The sequence below is a fragment of the Geospiza fortis genome, unplaced genomic scaffold (genome assembly GCF_000277835.1).
Source record: "Geospiza fortis unplaced genomic scaffold, GeoFor_1.0 scaffold66, whole genome shotgun sequence".
In the NCBI taxonomy this organism is placed as follows: domain Eukaryota; kingdom Metazoa; phylum Chordata; class Aves; order Passeriformes; family Thraupidae; genus Geospiza; species Geospiza fortis.
In genome coordinates, this window is record NW_005054312.1 from 8,174,791 (window position 1) to 8,184,551 (window position 9,761).

General features: G+C 39.5%; 1 protein-coding gene across 1 annotated transcript in view; it reads right to left on the reverse strand.

The window, feature by feature from the left end:
- The window catches only part of LRP5 (LDL receptor related protein 5), a 93,797-nt gene extending 84,335 nt beyond the window's left edge, over positions 1-9,462 (reverse strand). The window contains exon 1 of the mRNA XM_005419500.3: positions 9,067-9,462. The gene's annotated coding sequence lies outside the window, so the exon portion shown is untranslated. The remainder of the gene's footprint in view (positions 1-9,066) is intronic.
- Between the last annotated feature and the right edge of the window lie 299 nt (positions 9,463-9,761).

A 9,761-nucleotide genomic window follows, 5' to 3' on the forward strand; every position in this document is an offset into this window, starting at 1 on the left:
TTTTGAAGAATGCTCAAGAGTCCACATCTCTTCATGACCTCAATACAAAACAAGCACTTTCAAACAGTCAAGACATCTGGGACAAATGATGGTTCAGGACTGGGGTTTTTTGCTTCTCAAACAGAATCTATTTTCCAGGTGTCCAGTATATTAACAATCCCTATCATTCTCATTTCACCATTTAAAAAAGAAACACAGTATTTAGCCCAGATAACATTTCAGAAAAATAAGTAGACTAAGCAAAGGATCTCAGTCTGGCACTACCTGTGCTATTATGCCTCCCAGTTTTTGAAGCCAGTTGAAAAGATGCACACTGAATAACAATGAAGAGCCTAAGGCAAGCATTTGGGTAGGTTTTTTTTGTTTGGTTGATTTTCTTGGTGGTGGTGGTGTTTTCAAATGTAAATTCCAGAGTTTTAAATACCCCTGGGCCAGGGCACGCCATAACAATTGTAAGAAACTAAAACTATCAAACCCAGTATCTCTGTACGCATTCGATCACATTTTAGGACTGGCATCTGAGGAGTTTTATATCCTCCTTGCATGGCAACAGGTCAACAAAAGTCTAACAGCACTGAGGCTGTCAAAGAAAATAAAAACATGAATTCCTAAAGAGCTAATGAGAGGAAAAAAAGCCCTTGTGAGCAAAATTCGCTGCTAAGCAGCTATTGCAAATCAATACCCCTTAAAAAAAGTAACCAAGCAGCCCTACAGAAGCTGCTAAACAAAAAGCAGACCTTGGACAAACTTATGAGTTACTTCATTTAGTTCTTCAGAGATGCTTAAGTGTCTCCCCCCCTCACTAGTTTTAAACCTTAACTCCAGACTTCCAAGGCAGAAAGGAAGGAGAGGCAGGGAGAAAAAGAGACTAACATCAAATAATAATTTCACAGCACTTGCACCAATTCTGTCCCTAAACTCACCTGCTGCACCACTTTGCTACACCAAAGAAAGGAGCTGGAACAAAGCAGAGCAGAAGCCAAAGCTCCATCAAAGCCATGGTGTAAATGTACACTTTCTTATGAACGCACAGCCACCAAAGGTCCATCCAGTCCAGCAGCCAGAAGCACCAGACCCAAGAGAGTACATCAAATTCAGTTTCTGCTCTATATGTAAGCATATACATGTAATGTGTTACATATATTACAAATATGTAAGCTCTATATGTAAACTGCAAGCTTCACAACCAAGCTTTCTAGTCAGAATTTAATTAAATGCAATTCTAGTGCAGCCAACAAGTCCCTGGGTTTTAGCATATAAACTACCACATTGAATCAGGGCTTAAATGGTGCTTCCCTCCTATCAGAAGAATGGGACTGAAAACCACCTTGCAAAAACAAACAGATTTTGAAGTTGGCAAACTGCACCCCAGTGGGGTTTTTTGTTGGCTTTGTTTTTTGTTGGTTTTTTTGTTTGGTTGGTTGGTTTGTTTTCTTTCCCTTGCTTAAGTCATTTTAAAATTCCAGGTGCAGGAGCAAAACCAGGATGAAGACCACATTTCCCCTCAGTCTTAAAGCTGCAGGTCATTTCTTATTTTCCAGCGCTTCACATCTCTTGTCATCATTTTCACAAAGATTAGAAATCAGGGCTATGCCCTCCAAGAGCAGCCAATCAGCCATCTGAGCTGGAAGGTATCACAGACATAATAAAAAGCAGCCAACGTTGCCCAAACACTTTTTCCATCTCCCAAAATGCAGTACAGCTGCCAAACCTTACATAACCTGCTTACACAAAAGGGGCCAGTTGTACAGATGATATAAATCAGTACAAACTTCTCCAATTTCAACAATGCTCTTGAACTTATACAAGCCCATGGCATAAAACAGGAGTTTACAGGAAATTGCTATGAAGTTTAGATTCCTGCACATTTAAAACTTACTTCCCCCATCCCACCTTTAAAGCTACAAAAACTCCACTGTGAAATTAAATATCCCCAACTGTTTACAGAAGAAAAGAATGTCTATCTCACATAGCATTAAGCTGCAAATTACTTTCTTTTTTTTTTCAACTTACCTTTTTGTTTTCTTTTCTTTTTTTCAAGCACTGAATTTTGAGACCTGGATGTCCTTGACAAAATCATTACATCAAACCCAAAAATATGTCACAGCAGGTAATCATTACAACTAATCACATTGTATTCAAAAAATATGTACAAAGCAAACAAAACCCTTGAGAACCAGCCTTCTCCACTACAGTTTTCCTACAATGTCTTTTATGCTGAATTAAAACATACTGGGACAGTCAAAAAAAATTGTATCTACACATTAGACTGACTTAAGGGAAGATGGGGTGCAGCAAATGCACTGAACCACAGTAATCCAGCTATGTAAGTCAGGTGCTGGTGGCTCTCTAACCCACACATCTCACAACTGCTCAAATGTTTAGCTCAAACCAAAGCATTTTATGTTTCTCTGTGGTCACACACTTTAACTCAATGTTTAGGGAAAGATACACTCCAACTAAAGACAGGAATTTGTCAAGGCACGGAACTTCAGCATGTTCATTCACATCCTTGTAATTTCAAACACAGTAATAAACAAACCCTGAGAACAACACCCTCAGCAGGTTAAAAAGTGGAAAAATTCTTACTTCAGCTCATACTAATGCTTAATTTTATGTGAAAAAAAAAGAAAATAGAAATATGTTTTGAGTTAAACCAAAGCAACTCACTCATGACAAACAGAATAGTGCCAGTCCAGCCAGACCAACATGTTGTATATGCCATGATCTCCACATTATGCAGCTATAAAATGCACCCAATGACATCACTCAATCAAAGAGCTTCCATCACCTCTCTGGTGCCAGTGCATTCCTGACTTCACCCAAGAAACCACTGCAACACTCACTGGCACTGTGACAGCTAAAGCCATCCTGTTGTTCCTTCTGTTCCCTCAAGAAATGGTGTAGAAATTTAGAAGAGAAGAATACAATTCCCAAACTTAATAAGACTAAATGGGTACAGGGCAAACAAGTATCATCTCCAGGACTCAGGATAGGAGGAGTCACAGAAACTGCAGCAAAAGAAGAGTGCAAACAGGGGAGGGAGCTCAATGGAGTTTTTAAGGAAGTCTACACATTTCCACCTCTTTCCTATGCAATTTTGGGGAGTAGGGGAGAAGTAAATTACTTTTTTCCATCATCTCTGAACAGGCAGGTCTGCTCTCAAATGAAGCAAAAGGTCTTTGAACAATAGTCATATCTATGAGCAGGAAACTCATAAGAGACTAATGAACTATTCAAAGCAAGGCTGTCACCATCAAGGACAATCGTCTGAAAATTAGAGTAAATAACAATTCCCACAAAAACCTCAAGTTTCTTATGCATGAGACTATTTGCAGTTATTTGGAGGCACATATCAAAAGCTTTCCAAGTCCCAGAAATCACTGCCATACCAAGATACTGGATATGACTGTGAACCAATTTTACAGTTGAGTACTTTTCTTTCATTTTAAGATAATAACCGTGCTACTCATATATTACAGAGTTTCAAATAACTAACCAAAAGCTTCAAAATCATTTTATACTTGCAATTAATTACTAACTAGAAACACACAGGATATAAAGTAATCTCTAGCTTTCAGGCAGCAATAAACACGTTTCACTCAAAACCCGGGCATCTTCTGCATTTTACCCAAGCAGCCACGAGTTCGGGTTTCTAAAAAGCACAGCCTTCTTTGCTCAGAGGACGTTGCTTGCTTTTCTTCTCCACCACTTGCAACAGTGACAAGTTTTTCTTCAGTATTCCCTCTCCTGTCAACTATTCCAAAGGAGATTAAGACCAGAAGATACACTGCTTAAAAGATGCCATCATTCACCCTTATTTGTATCAGAAGCTTCATCTGACTGCAGCTCATACAGATCCCAATAATTCCAACCCAGCAGGCCAGTATGCTTAACCTTTAGTACCTGCCATGCTGCTGTGCAGGACCAAGGTCCTGCTGAACCATCAGTAAACACCACTGCAGTTTGAAGTGCTGACATAAACACAGTTGTGAGTTAGAACAGCTCCAGGTCTTGTTCATGGCTTTGCTGCGACACTGAGCAAACACTGGATTAACAACTAGGCATGTCTGAGGCTTTTAGTTTTAGACTCTGAACCGAAAGCCTTCTAATTGTGATAGCTGTCCCTTCTATATCCATTTTTTAGTATCCCATTTGGTGCATTTACCATCTAATCCTTTCTTTGGTGCCAAATATACTTTAGGTCAATGACAGCCACTGCTTGCAGATTTTGGCTGATTTGCCATAAGCACCTGAGGCAATGGCTAAGCCAGGCTATGGCACACAATCCCTTAATGCTGTTGAGACATGATTAGGCTTGTGTTAATCTCTGAACTAATAGCCATTCTGCAGAATGCCAAAACACATGATTTATTTTTAGTACTCAGTAATTTTTTTCTTATTGCTGCATTCTAATTTGTATCTTATTTCCTTCACCCGAAGCTTTGCTATTCCAGAAGGAGAAGATTGCTCCATAAATGAAGTCAGCTTCTGGGGTGGTCCACAGGCACCAGCACTGCCTCTGCCCAAGAGCCCCACACCATGCCTGGAAGACTTTTTAAGAATTAAAATGAGGGAGAGAATGTGGACGGCAGTTTGCAGCTTTTCTTCAGTCAAACCAGTTCAAAGGTCCTCATTCTCCTCTTTCACAAGCACCATTCCTACAGATCTCACCAGGGTCAGCAGGCCAGCTCAGGTATGGCAAATTCGACAACCCCAGTGACTACACCAAGTGATGGTTGTGGTTATACCTACACCAAAAAGCCCACAAGACAGCACACCTTTTCTTGAGGCAAGCAATTTTTATCTTTCCTTAAAATAATGATTTCACAAACATTTCACAGATGTCTTGTTTAGTTCTTTTTGCTTTCAGCAAACAGAGGGGGCAGAAATTTCTCAAGCATTATTGTCTGCTGAGCAAGGCAAGCTATAGAAAATACAGGCTGGACCTGGACAGTAAGCTCACTCCAAAGGCAATACAGCAGCCATCATACAAGTAGGAACAAATTCAAGATTCATATTAACCAAAGTAAATATCTCTAACACATTGTAGACTTTTATTATGTGAACTAACTACTTCATTAAGCACTTAGTGAAAATCAGATATGAGGATTATGGATATGCTACAGACCCTCAGAATCAGAGCCCTGTGTAAAATGGAGAAGGTAGCAAGCATTGAGATTTTTATGTCCTAGATTTAATGACCCTTGTCAACACACATTCTAGGGTGTCCTGATCTAAGACCTTCACTACAGGACTGAGAATTAAATAATTTGTTTTGGCTACTCATTCATGCATTCTTTTGAAGACTTCTTTTCAGGAAACTGAAGTTTGCTTGCCACGACACGTGATAAAAACTTGTTTTTCAAATACATTCCTCCTTCTTCGGACAATATTTGTGACACTTAAGTTTTTTGCATGGCATTGCAGGGAATTTGAGCTACCTCTTTTACTTAAGCTGGCCTTAAGTAAAATCTTTACAGACAATAAATTCAGATTTGTTAGAAGTTGCTATCCTGAAAACATGTAAATACTTATGCAACGGTATCAAATTCAAAGTTAATAACACCAGCATTACTGAATCCCCCACCAGTGGTCTATCTGTCAAGAATTTATATAAATGCTAATGTTCTACAGACAATACCAAGAATTTAGCCTAATGTCCTACATTATATAAATTAAGGTTAACATACCCTACAGCAGGACTAGGATCTAAATGTTCAAAACAAAACATCAGCAGATTTATAGAAAAATGTTTTGTACTGTCCTCTATCTTAGTTTATCCTTCATGTCAAGGAAGAAAAATTGAATTAGCACATATTCTGTTTCCTTTAATTCCTAGAATATACAGTGGGTCCAGCAAGAAAGTTTTAATGTGTATGGGAAAGAATGATGTTACATATTAAGCCAACTCTGGTCAATTATGATACTCTTTCAGAGTATCAGAAGACCCTGTACAATTAATGATTTTCACTAGCTCTGGGAAGAAAAGGGACTCACAGATAAGATTTAAGTGTCCCACAGTTTGTCTTAAAAAATGAAATTTTAGGAATGCACTGAATGATCATTAGAGGAGAGGAATCTCTCTTTCTCGGTCATAACCATGAGATAATCACTGCCTTTAAAAAAGGAAGATAGGCTGAATGTGCAAAAGATGCAGCTCTCTTTAAAAATGTCACTAGACTACAATCATCTGACTTACTACTTAGGAAGCCCTTCAGAACATCTGAAAAATCATACTCCTGAATGTCAATTGGAAATCACAGAAAAACAGGTTTCAAAAGGAAACTCCAGAAGTGAATTTAGCCCCTCTCTCATGTCCTAAGGCTTGGTCATCACACTTCTGGTGTTCCTGAGAGATAATGACCATATTTTCAATAAGTTCTTCTCTATTCTCTCAAACTAGTCTATGTCTTGAAGAATCACACTCAAAATGGAATAAAATCTATTTAGTAAGCAAACATCACTCTGGGCATAACACCCCACTGCAAACACCCCAACACACAGTCCTCCATCCACCTCTGCAGAACAGCCTTACTACGGCTAAAAGACAAGAGAAGATGTCACCATTCTGCCCAACAAAATGTTATTATCTCAAGAGAGAGTAGATTTGTTTCACTTGGAGCATTCTAGATAAACCCATGTTTGGGTACTAACAGTATCAGCTAAGTATTTGCAAACTGCTTATTTGTCCCATTTTGCCTCTGGAAACCTAAGTTGCCTAATGAAGTTTTCTTCATCATTTTCTAAGCTTCCCACCCCACTTCTCTAGTAGAAACTGTTAAAAGGACAAAATCACATCTACAGAATGGAAATTCTTCCAAACTGAAAGCAAATGATGAGCCACTGACAGATTACCTCAACCAGTTTTAAGAACCCTAGTCTGAACTGCATCACATTTCATGATCCAGAAAAAAACCCTACAAACTTACTCAGGTGCTCTGATCTAATACTGTTCTGACAGTTGTAGGAACAGTATTAGCCACCTGATTTCAAAAACTTATTAACAAAATGACAAATGAAAACTTTAATAAATAAAATACTAAATGGTTCTTTTCTCCTACTGTCACCCACTTGTCTTCCCCAGAGAATACCTGGGAAATGGAACACACGCGAGCTCAACCCCAGAGCCTGCTGTGCCAAAATCAAATGTCATGATCACTATTTCACAGATGCATCTAGGATATATTTCAGAACTACCAGGTGAAATGAAGTGGTTGTAAAAGCAAACCTGAATGTTTTATTCCACAAATATATGTGCTGTCTGATTTTTAAAATTTTCTTTTAAGTTCAATATATTAGTTTTTCAGACAAACCTGTCTTTGATTCAACACTTAAAGAATCAGTCAAAAGGCAAGGAACTGCATCCCCTTAGGAAAAGTAAACCTGGCACTGGCATTTTATGCAAAGTGCCATACCACTCTCTGTAATCCACCTCACCATGAAATACTCAATTTAACATTATATCCTCTCTTTAAATACACTACTGAACTCAATATCTAATTTATCAACATTTAATTAATTCTGCATAGATTACTTGCTGTCAGGGTACAACAGGATTCCTGTTAATTTATTTAAAACCCCTCTATACAACAATTTGCTGTGGGGAGAATTCCTTTCACCTAAAAGCATCTGTAAGGAAGGCAGGATTAGGAGGATAAGGACACCTCTGGAAAAGTCCTTTGGCCCAACAAAGTCACTCCACTTCCCCTTCCACTGGTAATGGCTGTACCTTTCCTGTATCTGAAGGATACAGGCAGCTCCAGTATTTGACGTACCAACAAAACTGAGGATTTTGTTTCTTTGGGTACACACAGTTTCATTTAGCCTTTGCATGCCCTTTATGAATTAATCATAAATGTACCTGTAACACCTCACATTCATCTGGAAAATCTTATGCAGCAAACACTGCAAAAACAACCACAGTTCCAGTCGGTGGCCTGGAAGGTGCTGACCTGTGATCTTAAATTGCCCTCTCTTGCATAGTTTCCATCTTCACAGCTCGCACACTTGAAGCAGGTAGTTTCTCTAGGAACTGCCCATTTCCCAGAGCAGGATAAACCACCAAATACTTTCTTTTTATGGTTTATACTAAACCCTTGCATTAACTCAGCATCATTGTCTGAGGACAGACCCAGTATCAGTTAATGCCAGATTTTCCTACAGATGAGAAACCTACCTATGTATACCCTAGAGGAAAGTATTGTGAAAATGGCAGCAGATCAGTGGCAAACCAGCCCACTTGTGTGGATCCTGGCACACAAGAGAAAGGCACTAGAGTTCTCTTTCCTCATTTTCATGAGGGTCCATCTAGCACAGCACATCTTCAGTCATCACTGCAATAAATGCCAGGCCCAAAGGACACAACACCAGCGCTGCTTGTGCACAGGAAGAGCAAACAGCACATGTGAAACCCTGGGGAGGACTGAAGAGGGAGGGAGGAGCCATGCACATAACACAAGAATCTTTAAGAACTGACATATGCAGCCTGCACTCTTACTACTTCTTAATATGGTCACTTTACAGCATTGAGAATCCACAGTTTCACCTGGATTCTTTCCCTTGCTGGCACAAACATTATTATTCAACATCATCACTTAAAAATATCCTGATTTTGTTTACCAGAGCATAGCAAGTGAGAATTCCTGTTTCAACACATGCAGACTTGCACATCTTGCTGTCTACATTAAATAGACATCACATATAAAATCAAAGTTAACTTACTAAACAAGATCACTGAGAAAATAATAACAATAAAATGCTTGGAAAATTAATTACTTTTCCAAAGTGCAATGGGATTAGCCAGGTAATTATACTGGTTGAATATTTGGCTTGGCACCTAAGAACCAGCTGTATTTTTCTTTTTGGCTCAAAGTCTGGGCTGCCATTTCTTGCCACAAAATATTTAAGCTCAAACATATGTTCAGTCACAGATCTTGAGAAAAATACCTCAGGAAAATGTTAAGTGAAACAAAAGGCTATGTGTTCCTTTTCTTTTCAGAAGTAAAAACTCAACATAAATCACCACAGTATCCATTTAAGCATTTAAGCCAAATTAATATTTACCCATGAGCTGGATCCAAAGCTATTGCCCTGGGCTGATCAAGGTCTTGCCAGAAGAGGACTTTTCTAGATGTTCCATTGAGATTAGCTACTTCTATCCTATTGGTCTCTGAATCCGTCCAATAAAGTTTTTTCCCAATCCAATCACAGGCCAGGCCATCCGGGGAAACCAGGCCAGAAATGATGACATTCTGCACCACATTCCCAGTTTGGTTAATGTAAGTTTGCTTGATGGCTTCTTCACTCACATCTGTCCAGAAAACGATGCCTTGTGAATACTGGAAGTCGACTGCCGCAGCATCCTCTAGGCCGCTGACCACCACGGTGGACTCCAGCTTCGTGCCCCCGGCATCAACCAGCCGGACGTCCCGCCGGTTGGCAAACAGCAGAAAGGGAGATGCTACAGAGGGAAAACATGGAAACATGTTAGCATTGCAGGCACCTACAGATGTTCAAAAGCTGGCTATGGATGTGGCACTGGAGGATTTCTTCTTCCAGACTGCCAGGGCAGGGAGTACAGAAGCATCACCATACCTAAAAACCTCTTCCTTCCCTATGTCAGACAGGGGTGTCAAAGAGAGATGGAAGAGCAGGCCCAATTCTTTATCTAGGGGATGTGAGAAGCATCTTCCGCATAGTTAGAAGTTCACATCAGACCTTTCAAGAACACCTTCTGTCTGTTATTCTAACAACAGACA